Source organism: Giraffa tippelskirchi, chromosome 1, assembly GCF_054371585.1.
Source record: "Giraffa tippelskirchi isolate mGirTip1 chromosome 1, T2T-mGirTip1v1.2.pri, whole genome shotgun sequence".
Taxonomy (NCBI): domain Eukaryota; kingdom Metazoa; phylum Chordata; class Mammalia; order Artiodactyla; family Giraffidae; genus Giraffa; species Giraffa tippelskirchi.
The window spans coordinates 134,502,454-134,515,012 of NC_137275.1; the positions used below are offsets into that span (position 1 = coordinate 134,502,454).

General features: G+C 36.7%; 1 pseudogene across 2 annotated transcripts in view; it reads left to right on the forward strand.

The window, feature by feature from the left end:
• The window catches only part of LOC145509217 (protein CFDP2 pseudogene), an 837,797-nt pseudogene that overhangs the window by 692,936 nt on the left and 132,302 nt on the right, over positions 1–12,559 (forward strand). For both annotated transcript variants that reach the window (XR_014055918.1, XR_014055919.1), the window contains exon 7: positions 5,708–5,888. The product of XR_014055918.1 is annotated as a protein CFDP2 pseudogene, transcript variant X1 (transcript). The remainder of the gene's footprint in view (positions 1–5,707; positions 5,889–12,559) is intronic.

The following is a 12,559-nucleotide window of genomic DNA, read 5'->3' on the forward strand; positions in this document are numbered from 1 at the left end:
CAACTCCTGGAGTTTACTCAAACTCATGTCCATTGAGTCGGTGATGCCATCCAACCATCTCATCCTCTGTCATCCCCTTCTCCTCCTGCCTTCAATCTTTCCAGTGAGTCAGTTCTTTGCATCAGGTGGCCAAAGTATTGGATTTTCAGCTTCAGCATCAGTCCTTCCAATGAATATTCAGTACTGATTTCCTTTAGGATGGGCTGGTTGAATCTCCTTGCTGTCCAAGAGACTCTCAAGAGTCTTCTCCAACACCACAGTTCAAAAGCATCAATTCTTAAGCACTCAGCTTTCTTCACTGTCCAACTCTCACATCTATACATGACTACTGGAAAAACCATAGCCTTGACTAGACAGACCTTTTTTGGCAGAGTAATGTCTCTGCTTTTTAATATGCTGTCTAATTTTGTCATAACTTTTCTTCCAAGGAGTAAGCGTCTTTTAATTTCATGGCTGCAATCACCATCTGCAGTGAGTTTGGAGCCCCCCAAAATATAATCTGTCACTGTTTCCATTGCTTCCCCATCTATTTGACATGAAGTGATGGTACTGGATGTCATGATCTTAGTTTGCTGAATGTTGAGTTTTGTTTTTTTTTTAATAAATTTATTTATTTTAGTTGGGGGCTAATTACTTTACAATATTGCAGTAGTTTTTGCCATACATTGACATGAATCAGCCATGGGTTTACATGTGTTCCCCTTCCTGGACCCCCCTCCCACCTCCCTCCCCATCCCATCCCTCTGGGTCATCCCATTGCCCCAGCCCTGAGCATTTGTCTCATGCATCGAACATGGAATGGTGTTCTGTTTCACATATGATAATATACATGTTTCAATGCTATTCAGTTTTAAGCCAACTTTTTTACTCTTCTCTTTCACTTTTATCAAGAGGCTCTTTAGTTCTTCTTCACTTTCTGCCATAAGAGTGGTGTCATCTGCATATCTGAGGTTATTGATATTTCTCCCGGCCATCTTGATTCCAACTTGTGCTTCATCCAGTCCAGCATTTCTCATGATGTACTCTGCATATAAGTTTAAAAAGCAGGGTGACAATATACAGCCTTGAATACTCCTTTCCCGATTTAGAACCGGTCTGTTGTTCCATGTCCAACTCTAACTGTTGCTTCTTGACATGCATACAGATTTCTCAGAAGGCAGGTCAGGTGGTCTGGTATTCCCATCTCTTTAAGAATTTTCCACAGTTTGTTGTGATCCACAGTCAAAGGCTTTGGCATAGTCAATAAAGCAGAAGTAGATGTTTTTCTGGAACTCTCTGGCTTTTTCAGTGATCCAACAGATCCAGTGTATGTTGGCAATTTGATCTCTGGTTCCTCTGCCTTTTCTAAATCCATGGAACATCTGAAAGTTCACAGTTCATGTACTGTTGAATCCTGGCTTGAAGAATTTTTAGCAGTACTTTGCTAGTGTGTGAGATGAGTGCAATTGTGCAGTAGTTGAGCATTCTTTGGCATTTTCTTCAGTAAGGAGTAATTGAAATAACTTTAAATAGTTAGATTTACATTTACCAATATTAATATGTCACTCCGTAAAGCAGTTTAGGTGCCTTACTATAAATAAATATCTACAAATATTGTATCAGAAAAAAAACACTGCCCTTTCTGTTGTACTCTTTCTGTGGATTCCATTTTCAACAAAGATCTAGCATGAAGTTCCTTCATCTGAACTCTTTCCTTAAAAATAAGAGCCTTTTTAAAGTATGGACTCTGATTGTTAATGGTTTCAGAGTTCCTTTGAAAAATAAAATTATAATTTATGTTTACCTGTGTTTGGAAGTTTCATCTTGAAGAGGACTCTTTTTCTTGAACTTAAGTTTAGTTAAAAATTTGGCCCATAATTATTGGCAAGTAACTTTCTGTAATTCTCATCAGAAGACCTCAGATCCAGCCCCAGCTCTGCCCTCAACTATTCATGTAACAATTTCTCTCTGAGTTCACATTCTCCAATCATTAAATGAATGTGTCAGTAATAGATTTCCCATCCACCTTATATATAGCTATAGATATTGAAAGTCTAACATGTGCTGAGATATTATAGGTATTACCTCCATTTTACAAATGCATCAGAGGCCAACCAAGGTTAGTTGGTCATTTCATAGAACAGTCAGTTTGTAGATCTTTCTGTTTCCAAATTCCCTTCCGACAGGATTATGCCACTTTCCTATGATTATGAGGGTCCACTGAGCCAGTAGTATCGTGAGCACTTTGTAAAGAAAAATTCTTGGCGAGCCAAATGACCAACACCTTTCCTTCTTCTGCCCTTGTCTAAAAGGCACTCACCTAGAGCCAGATGCCCTGGAATGTGAAGTCAAGTGGGCCTTAGGAAACAGTACTACAAACAAAGCCGGCAGAGGTGATGGAATTCCAGCTAAGCTATTTTAAGAGAATAAAAATAGCCATTAAAATACAGTGAAAGAGCTTTGGAGTAGGGATTTTAAAATATGCTATAGTCTTACATTAGTTGTAACAACAACTAATGTTGTTACGTTAGTCTCCTATGACTGTCCTAACAATTTAATACAGAATTGACTGAAAACAACATGTGTTTATACAATTTTGGAGGTCAAATGTTTAAAACAAGTTTTGCTGGGTTGAAGTCAAGGGTGTCTGCAGAGTCTGACTCCTCTGGGGGGCTCTAGGGGAAAGGCAACTTCCTTGCCCTTGTATAGCTTTTAGAGCTTTATTCCCCATGGTCCTTGGTTCATGTTGCCTTTCTCCAGTATAGACAGCCAACAGAAATAGCATCTTGCTTCCACAGTCACATGGTCTTCAGTGCCAAAACTCCTAGTGTCTGCCTCTCTTTAGCACTGTAGGAGAGAAAAATTTGCAGCTTCAGAATGTCTCTTTGGCATGTAGATGATTTTGCACAGAAAAGCATCGAAGCCCAAAAAACTCAGAGAGAAGCTTCATTCCTTCTCCTCACTGCCTAAAAGATCTTAGAGGTCCTGTTCCTGGAATAAAGCTATCACCTGAGATATATGTAAAGAATATAAGCTACGTGTGGTGGGGGAAACAGGACCTAGAGCTCGGGGTCCATTCTGTGTCCCATTATCTCTGTAGGGTCCAGCAAACACTTGTTTGCTCAATTTTTGCTTTTCCATCTTCTGATGAATTGACTTCCTCCCATTTGAAGTCCCAAACCACTACCTTCAACATTCTATTTTGTGTTTTACTCAAGATGATATTTTGGAGAAGGCAATGGCACCCCACTCCAGTACTCATGCTGGAGAATCCCATGGATGGAGGAGCCTGGTGGGCTATTTTCCATGGGGTCACTAAGAGTCGGACACGACTGAGCGACTTCACTTTAATTTTTCCCTTTCATGCACTGGAGAAGGAAATGGCAACCCACTCCAGTATTCTTGCGTGGAGAATCCTAGGGACGGCAGAGCCTGGTGGGCAGCCGTCTATAGGGTTGCACAGAGTCGGACACGACTCAAGTGACTTAGCAGCAGCAGCAAGATGATATTTAAGATGACGGTTTTGGCCATTTTTACAGGTTACTTTTCCTGGGTTTCTCTCATGTGTTTGTTGTTGTTATTTAGTCACCAAGTCTTGTCCCACTCTTTTGTGACCCCATGGGTTGTAGCCCGTCAGGCTCCTCTGTCCATGGGATTTTCCCAGCGAGAATACTGAAGTGGATAGCCATGTCCGCTTCCAGGGGGTCTTACTGACCCAGGGATCAAACCTGTGTCTCTTGCATTGCAGGTAGATTGTTTACCACTGAACCACCCGAGAAGCCCTTACATCATTTTAATTCAGGTCAATTTAATTTAGACCGTCCAGAGGAACTTAGAAGGGTAGAGGAAAAATTCTCTTCTTCCCAACAGAAACCTTGTGATTATATCAGACCCAGATGGACAATATAGGAAATTCTCCCCGTTTCAAGATCCTTAGTTACATCTGCAAAATCTTTTCCCATTTAATGTAGCATTCACAGGTTCTGATGATTAGAAAGTGGGTATCTTTGGGGGCCATTGTTCAACCTACCAGCCTCTAAATGTATCACACTGCACTGTAAATAATTATCAGTCTTCCTCACTGCCTTGCATTTATGTGTTTCCTACACTTAGCTTAGTATCAAACACTTATGAAGTGCTTGAAATACATTGACATTTTTCAGATATGTATGTATTCCTTCTATCACAGGGCATTCTGTCATATCTTTGCTACAGTCACAATTGCTGAAGATAAATAAATAGCAATGAAAATACCACTTTGAAATAATACTTCTGCTTTAAGTCCTCAAACCTAGATGATTTTTATAAGCATTTGCTTCATTTACTTATTTTTTTTTTTGAATTTATTTTTTTTATTTATTTTTTTTTTTAAATTTATTTATTTTAGTTGGGGGCTAATTACTTTACAATATTGTAATAGTTTTTGCCATACATTGACATGAATCAGCCATGGGTTTACATGTGTTCCCCTTCCCGGACCCCCCACCCACCTCCCTCCCCATCCCATCCTTCTGGATCATCCCATTGCCCCGGCCCTGAGCCCTTGTCACATGCATCGAACATGGAATGGTGCTCTGTTTCACATATGACAATACACGTCTCAATGCCATTCTCATTTACTTATTTTTTTTTTAAGTATTTAAAGCAAAATGAATATGTTGGAATCAAATCAGTAAAACAAACAAGATGAACACCAATGTTGTATCTCTCAGTGCCATTGCTGCTTTCTCAAGTGGTTTGTTTTCCAGCATTTTAACTTCCTAAACACAATAAACTTGAAAGTTAGAAACTTGTCTCAAGGTTGAAGGAATTAAGAGAGTGAATTATTTACTTATTATGGAGAGCCTACAGCTAGAGTTAAATTTTCTCTATACCAATGGCCAATGAGAAGCCCTCTTTAAATCTGTCACAGTAAGAACATAATGATGAGGATGCATTCCCATTGATATTACCTATGATGCTAGATTCTATACTTCATTCTTAAAGTGACTAAAATCCCCTTTAAAGATGGTTATTTCTCTTATGTAACTTTTATCATGTGATTTTGAGTCTGCAAACAGATCATTCATGTATTCCTCTATTGCTAGAATCAGAGATGGAGAGATAATATCACAATGGCAATATTCAATATCAAAAATAGTATAACATAACAGTAATAATGATATCAACTAAGCTGGGGGGATTGCACTGTTTAGAACATCTATATTTTCCCTGTGTCCAGTCTGATAGCCATTTTTCTACTATCTGTTTATATAAGTTATACTATTATTTTTTAGATTTCATGTATATGTCATATTGTTCACTGTCTGACTTATTTCCCTTAACATAATACCCTCAAGCTCCATCCATGTTGTTGCAAATGGTAGGATTTTCCTTTTACAATGGCTGAATAAAATTCCTCTTTGTGTGTGTGTGTGTGTATAAAATGTATACCATATCTTCTTTATTCATTAATCCATTCTCAGACACAGATTGGCTGTTGTGAATAACGCCACAATAAACACGGGAGTTCAATTATCTTTTTGATATCTTGTTTTTATTTCATTTAATATATATCCAGATATGGGATGGTTGGATCATATGGCAGTTTTATTTTTAATTTTGGAGGGAACCTCGGTACTATTCTACATAGTGGCTGAACCAATTTACATTCCTACTGGTAGTGTACAAAGCTTTCCTTTTCTCTACATCTTTGCCAACACTTGTTATCTCTTGTCTTGATAACTAGGTATTCTAGTGGAGAAGAAGATGACAGAGAATAGGATGGTCAGATGACATCAGTGATTCAATGGACATGAACTAGAGCAACCTCCAGAAGATGGTGAGGGACAGGGAGGCCTGGCATGCTGTGGACCATGAGATTACACAGAGTCAGACACAACTTGGAGACTGAACAACAATAATAACAGGTATGCAGTGATATCTCACTGTAATTTTTGATTGGCATTTTCTAATGATTAGTGATGTTGGGCATCTTTTCATACACATCTTGACCATTTGTATGTCTTCTTTGGAAAAATATTTAGGTTCTCTGCCACTTTATTTCTTTTATTTTTTAATTATTTTTTTATTGAAGTATAATTGCTTTACAGAATTTTGTTGTTTTCTCTCAAACCTCAACATGAATCAGCCATAGGTATACATATATACCCTCCCTTTTGAACTTCCCTCCCATCTCCCTCCCCATCCCACCCCTCTAGGTTGATACAGAGCTCCTGTTTGAGTTTCCTTAGCCATATAGCAAATTCCCGTTGGGTATCTATTTTACGTATGGTAAGGTAAGTTTCCATGTTACTCTTTCCATACATCTCACCCTCTCCTCCCCTCTCCCTATGTCCACATATCTGTTCTCTATGTCTGTTTCTCCACTGCTGCCCTGTAAGTAAATTCTTCGGTACCATTTTATTAGATTCTGTACATATGCATTGAAAAAGTGAAAGTGAAAGTGAAGTAGCTCAGTTGTGTCCGACTCTTTGTGACCCCATGGACTGCAGCCCACCAGTTTCCCCAGTCCTTGAGATTTTCCAGGCAAGAATACTGGAATGGGTTGCCATTTCCTTCTCCAGTGGATCTTCCCCACCCAGCGATTGAACCCCAGTCTCCTTCATTGCAAGCAGACACTTTTACCCTCTGAGCCACCAGGGAAGTTCTCTTGGAGTGGTAGCCTTTCCCTCCTCCAGGGAATCTTCCCAACCCAGGGATCGAACCCAGGTCTCCTGCATTGCAGGCAAATTCTTTACAGCTGAGCCACAAGGGAAGCACATATGCGTTAGAATACAGTATTTATCTTTCTCTTTCTGACTTCCTTCACTCTGTATAATAGATTCTAGGTTCATCCACCTCCTTAGAACTGACTCAGAGGTGTTCCTTTTTATGGCTGAGTAATATTCCATGTGTATATGTACCACAAATTCTTTAACCATTTATATGTTGATGGACATCTAGGTTGTTTCCATGTTCTAGCTATTTAAATAGTGCTGCAGTGAATAATGGAATACATGAGTCTTTCTCAATTTTGGTTGTTCAGGGTATATATATCTAGGAGTGGGATTGCTGGATCATGTGGTGGTTTTATTCCTAGTTTTTTAAGTAATATCCGTACTGTCTTCCATAGTGGCTGTACCAATTTACATTTCCAGCAACAGTGCAAGAGCATTCCCTTTTCTCCATACCCTCTCCAGCATTTATTGTTTGTAACTTTTTGATGATGGCCATTCTGACTACTTTGAGGTGATAATCTCATTGCAGTTTTGATTTGCATTTCTCTAATAATGAGTGATGTTGAGCATTTTTCATGTGTTTGTTATACATCTGTATGTCTTCTTTGGATAAATGCCTGTTTAGGTATTTTTCCCACTTTTTGATCGGGTTGTTTGTTTTTATGGTATTGAGTAATATGAGCTGCTTGTATATTTTGGAAGTTAAACCTTTGTCAGTTGTTTCATTTGCTATTATTTTCTCCCATTCTGAGGGTTGTCTTTTCATCTTGCTTAATGTTTCCTCTGCTGTGCAAAAGCTTTTAAGTTTAATCAGGTCCCACTTGTTTACTTTTTTTTTATTTCCATTACTCTAGGAGGTGGGTCATGGAGGATCTTGATTTGATATATGTCACTGAGTGTTCTGCCACTGTTTTCCTCTAAGAGTTTTATAGTTTCTGGTCTTATATTAAGGTCTTTAATCCATTTTGAGTTTATCTTTGTGTATAGTGTTAGGAAGTGTTCTAATTTCGTTCTTTTTCATTTAGCTGTCCAGCTTTCCCAGTACCATTTATTGAAGAAGCTGTCTTTACTCCTTTGTATATTCTTGGCTCCTTTGTCAAAAATAAGGTACTCATAGGTGCATGGGTTTATTTCTGGGATTTCTATCTTGTTCCATTGGTCTATATTTGTGTTTTTGTGCCAGTACCATACTGTCTTGATGACTCTAGCATTGTATAATCTGAAGTCAGGAAGGTTGATTCTTCCAGCTCCATTCTTCTTTCTCAATACTGGTTTGGCTATTCAGGGTCTTTTGTGTTTCCATGTGAATTGTGAAATTTTTTGTTCTAGTTATGTGAAAAATGTCTTTGGTAATTTGATAGGGATCTCATTGAATCTGTAGATTGCATTTGGTAGTATAGTCATTTTCACAATATTGATTCTTCCTACCCAGGAACATGGAACATCTCTCCATCTGTTTATGTCATCTTTGATTTCTTTCATTAGTATCTTATAATTTTCTGTTTACACTTATTTTGTTTTCTTAGGTAAGTTTATTCCTAGATAGTTAATTATTTTTGTTGCAGTGGTTAATGGGATTGATTCCTTAATTTCTCTGATTTTTCATTGTTAGTATATAGAAATGCAAGTGATTTCTGTGTATTGATTTTGTATCCTGCAACTTTGCTAAATTCACTGATTAACTCTAGCAATTTTCCAATACTATCTTTAGGGTTTTTTATGTACAGAATCATGTCATCTGCAGACAGGAAGAGCTTTACTTCTTCTTTTCCAATCTGGATTCCTTTTATTTCGTTTTCTTCTCTGATTGCTATAGCTAGGACTTCCAGAACTATGTTGAATAATATTGGTGAAAGTGGAAACCCTTGTCTTGTTCCTGATCTTAGGGGGAATGCTTTCAGTTTTTCACCATTGAGAATGTTTGCTGTAGGCGTATCATATAGGGCCTTTACTATGTTGATGTAGGTTCCTTCTATGCCCATTTTTTGAAGAGTTTTAATCATAAATATGTGCTGAATTTTGTCAAAGGCTTTTTCTGCATCTATTGAAATTATCATATAGTTTTTATCTTTCAATTTGTTAATATGGTGTATCACATTGATTGATTTGCATATATTGAACAATCCTTGCATCCCTGGAATAAACCCAACTTGATCCTGGTGTATGAGCTTTTTGATATGTTGGTGAATTCTGTTTGCTAAAATTTTATTGAGGATTTTTGCCTCTATGTTCATCAGTGATATTGGCCTGCAGTTTTCTTTTTTGTGTGTTATCTTTGTCTGGTGTTGGTATCAGGGTGATGGTGGCCTCATAGAATTAGTTTGGAAGTGCTCCTTCCTCAGTAATTTTTTGAAAGAGGTTTAGAAGGATAGGCATTAGCTCTTCTCCTAATGTTTGATAGAATTCTCCTGTGAAGTCATCTGGTCCTGGGCTTCTGTTTTTTAAGAGATTTGTGATCACAGCTTCAATTTCAGTGCTGTATTTGGGTTGTTCATAATTTCTATTTCTTCCTCGTTCAGTCTTGGGAGATTAAACTTTTCTAAGAATCTGTTTCTTCCAGGTTATCCATTTTATTGCATATAGTTGTTCATAACAGTCTCTTATAATCCTTTGCATTTCTACATCATCTGTTGTAACCTTTCCTTTTTCATTTCTAATTTTGTTGATTTGATTCTTCTCTCTTTTTTTCTTGATGAGTCTGGCTAAAGGTTTGTCAATTTTGTTTATCTTCTCAAAGAACCAGCTTTTAGTTTTATTATCTTTACTATTGTTTCTTTCATTTCTTTTTCATGTATTTCTGCTTGGATCTTTATGATTTCTTTCCTTCTATTAATTTTGGGGGTTTTTTGTTCTTCTTTTTCCAGTTGTTTTAGGTGTAAAGTTAGGTTGTCTATTTGATGTTTTTCTTGTTTCTTGAGCTGGAATTGTATTGCTTTAAACTCCCCTCTTAGAATTGCTTTTGCTGCATCCCACAGGTTTTGAGTTGTCGTGATTTCATTGTTACTTTTTTCTAGATTTTTTTTTAAATTTCCCTTTTGATTTCTTCAGTAACCTGTTGGTTACTTAGAAATGTATTGTTTAATCTCCATGTGTTTGTGTTTCTTAAAGTTTTTTTTTTTTTCATGTAATTGATATCTAGTCTCATAGAGTTGAGGTTGGAGAAAATGCTTGATGTGATTTCAATTTTCTTAAATTTACTGAGGTTTGATTTGTGATCCAAGATGTGGTGTATCCTGGAGAATGTTCCATGTGCACTTGAGAAGGTGTATTCTTCTGCATTTGGATGGAATGTCCTGATGATATCAGTGAGATCCATCTCATCTAATATATCATTTAACACTTGTGTTTCTTTTTAATTTTCTGTTTGATGATCTGTCCAATAGTGTGGGTGGGGTGTTAAAATCTCCTACTATTATTGTGTTACTGTCAATTTCTCGTTTTATGTCTGTTAGTGTTTGTCTTATGTATTGAGGTGCTCCTATGTTGGCTATATAGATATTTATGATTGTTATTTCTTCCTCTTTGATTGATTCCTTGATCATTATGTAGTGTCCTTCCTTATCTCTTGTATTCTTCATTTTAAGGTCTATTTTATCTGATGAGGATTGCTACTCCAGCTTTCTTTTGCTTTCCACTTGCATGAAATATATTTTTCCATTCTCTCACTTTCAGTCTATATGTGTCTTGAGGTCTGAAGTGGATTTCTTGTAGACAGCATATATAGGGGTCTTGTTTTCATATCTGTTCAGCCAGTCTGTGTCTTTCCATTGGAGCATTTAATCCATTTACATTTAAAGTAATTATTGATATTGCCATTTTCTTAATTGTTTGGGGTTGATTTTGTATATCTTTTTTCTCCTCTTGTATTTCTTGACTGTATAAGTCCCTTTAACATTTTTTTGTAAAGCTGGTTTGGTGGTACTTAATTCTCTTAACTTTTGCTTGTCTGAAAAGCTTTTTATTTCTCTATCAATTTTGAGTAAGATCCTTGTGGGGGACAGTAATCTTGGTTGTAGATTTTTCCCTTTCAGTACTTTAAATATATTCTGCCATTCCCTTCTGGCCTGGAGAGTTTCTGCTGAAAGATCAGCTGTGAAACGTATTGGGTTTTCCTTGTGTGTTACTTGCTGCTTTTCCCTTGCTGCTTTTAATATTCTTTCTTTGTGTTTAGTCTTTGTTAGTTTGATTAGTATGTGTCTTGGCATGTTTCTCCTTGGGTTTATCCTGTATGGGACTCTTTGTGCCTCTTAGACTTGATTGGCTATTTCCTTTTCCATGTTGGGGAAATTTTCAACTATAATCTCTTCAAAAATTTTCTCATACCCTTTCTTTTTCTCTTCTTCTTCTGGGACCCCTATAATTCCAATGTTGGTGCCTTTGATATTGTCCCAGAGGTCTCTGAGACTATTCATTCTTTTTACTTTATTCCGCTCTTCAGAAGTTATTTCCACCATTCTATCTTCCAGCTCACCAATTTGTTCTTCTGGTTCAATATTGAGCTACTGATTCCTTCTTGAGTATTTTTAATTTCAGTAACTGTGTTGTTTGTCTCTGTATGTTTATTCTTTAATTCTTCTCGGTCTTTGTTAATTGATTCTTGCATTTTCTCCATTTTGTTTTCAAGGCTTTTGATGATCTTTACTATCATTATTCTGAATTCTTTTTTCAGGTAGTTTGCCTATTTCCTCTTCATTTATTTGGACTTCTGTGTTTCTAATTTGTTCCTTCATTTGTGTAGTATTTCTCTGCCTTTTCATTTTTTTTTTTTTAACTTATTGTGTTTGAGGTCTCCTTTTCCCAGGCTTCAAGGTTGAATTCTTTCTTCCTCCTAAGGTTGGTCCAGTGGTTTGTGTAAGCTTGTATAGGGTAAGATTTGTGCTGAGTTTTTTTGTTTGTTTGTTTTCCCTCTGATGGGCAGGGCTGAGTGATGTGGTAATCCTGTCTGCTGATGATTGGGTTTGTATTTTTGTTTTGTTTGTTATTTAGATTAGGTGTCCTGCACAGGGTGCTATTGGTGGTTGGGTGATGCCAGGTCTTGTATTCAAATTGTTTCCTTTGTGTGAGTTCAAACTATTTGATACTCCCTAAGGTTAGTTCTCTGGTAGACTATGGTCTTGGAATCAGTGCTCCCACTCCAAAGGTTCAGGGCTTGATCTCTGGTCAGGAATGAAGATTGCACAAATGGTTTGTTACAGCATTAAGTGAGATTAAAATAAATACCCAAAAACAAAAACCCAAAGATGAATCCCAGACAAATGGCAGTTACAAAATCAAGCAAATAATAATTAAAATAATGGAATATACACATATACATATACACCCATGAGCAAAGTGGAAACAGTTCAACAAAAATAAAGTACAGTAGATTGATCCAGTGAACAAAGGAAATCAAAAATTATATTTACCAGTTAACAAAACTAACTAAAGCACAAACCAGAAAACAAAACTAAAGCAAGATGCCAAGTGGGGAATAAAGCAATGAAAACTAACAAATATGTTGAGAGGAAAGGAAAGAAAGAAAAGAAAGCAATATAGATATGCAAAGTTAAATAGAGGTAGATGAAGAAGGTTTTTATGCATTAAATATAACTAACTTCAAGGGGAAACAGAAAGTAGGATAGGTAAACAAATGAATAAATGTAGAAAAAATATAATAGGTTTAAAAAATTAAAATTATAAAAAAGAGAAAAGAATAAAAAAGAAGGAAAGAAAGAAAGAAAGAAAAAGGAAAACTCCACAGAAATGCAAAAGCCCAACATAGAGGCAGAGGTTTATGACAACAATAAAAAATGTGACTGAGGGAAAAAAAAAAGCTCAAAAGCTTAACTAGATTTCATAGTGTCAATAAAATTGACAACTAA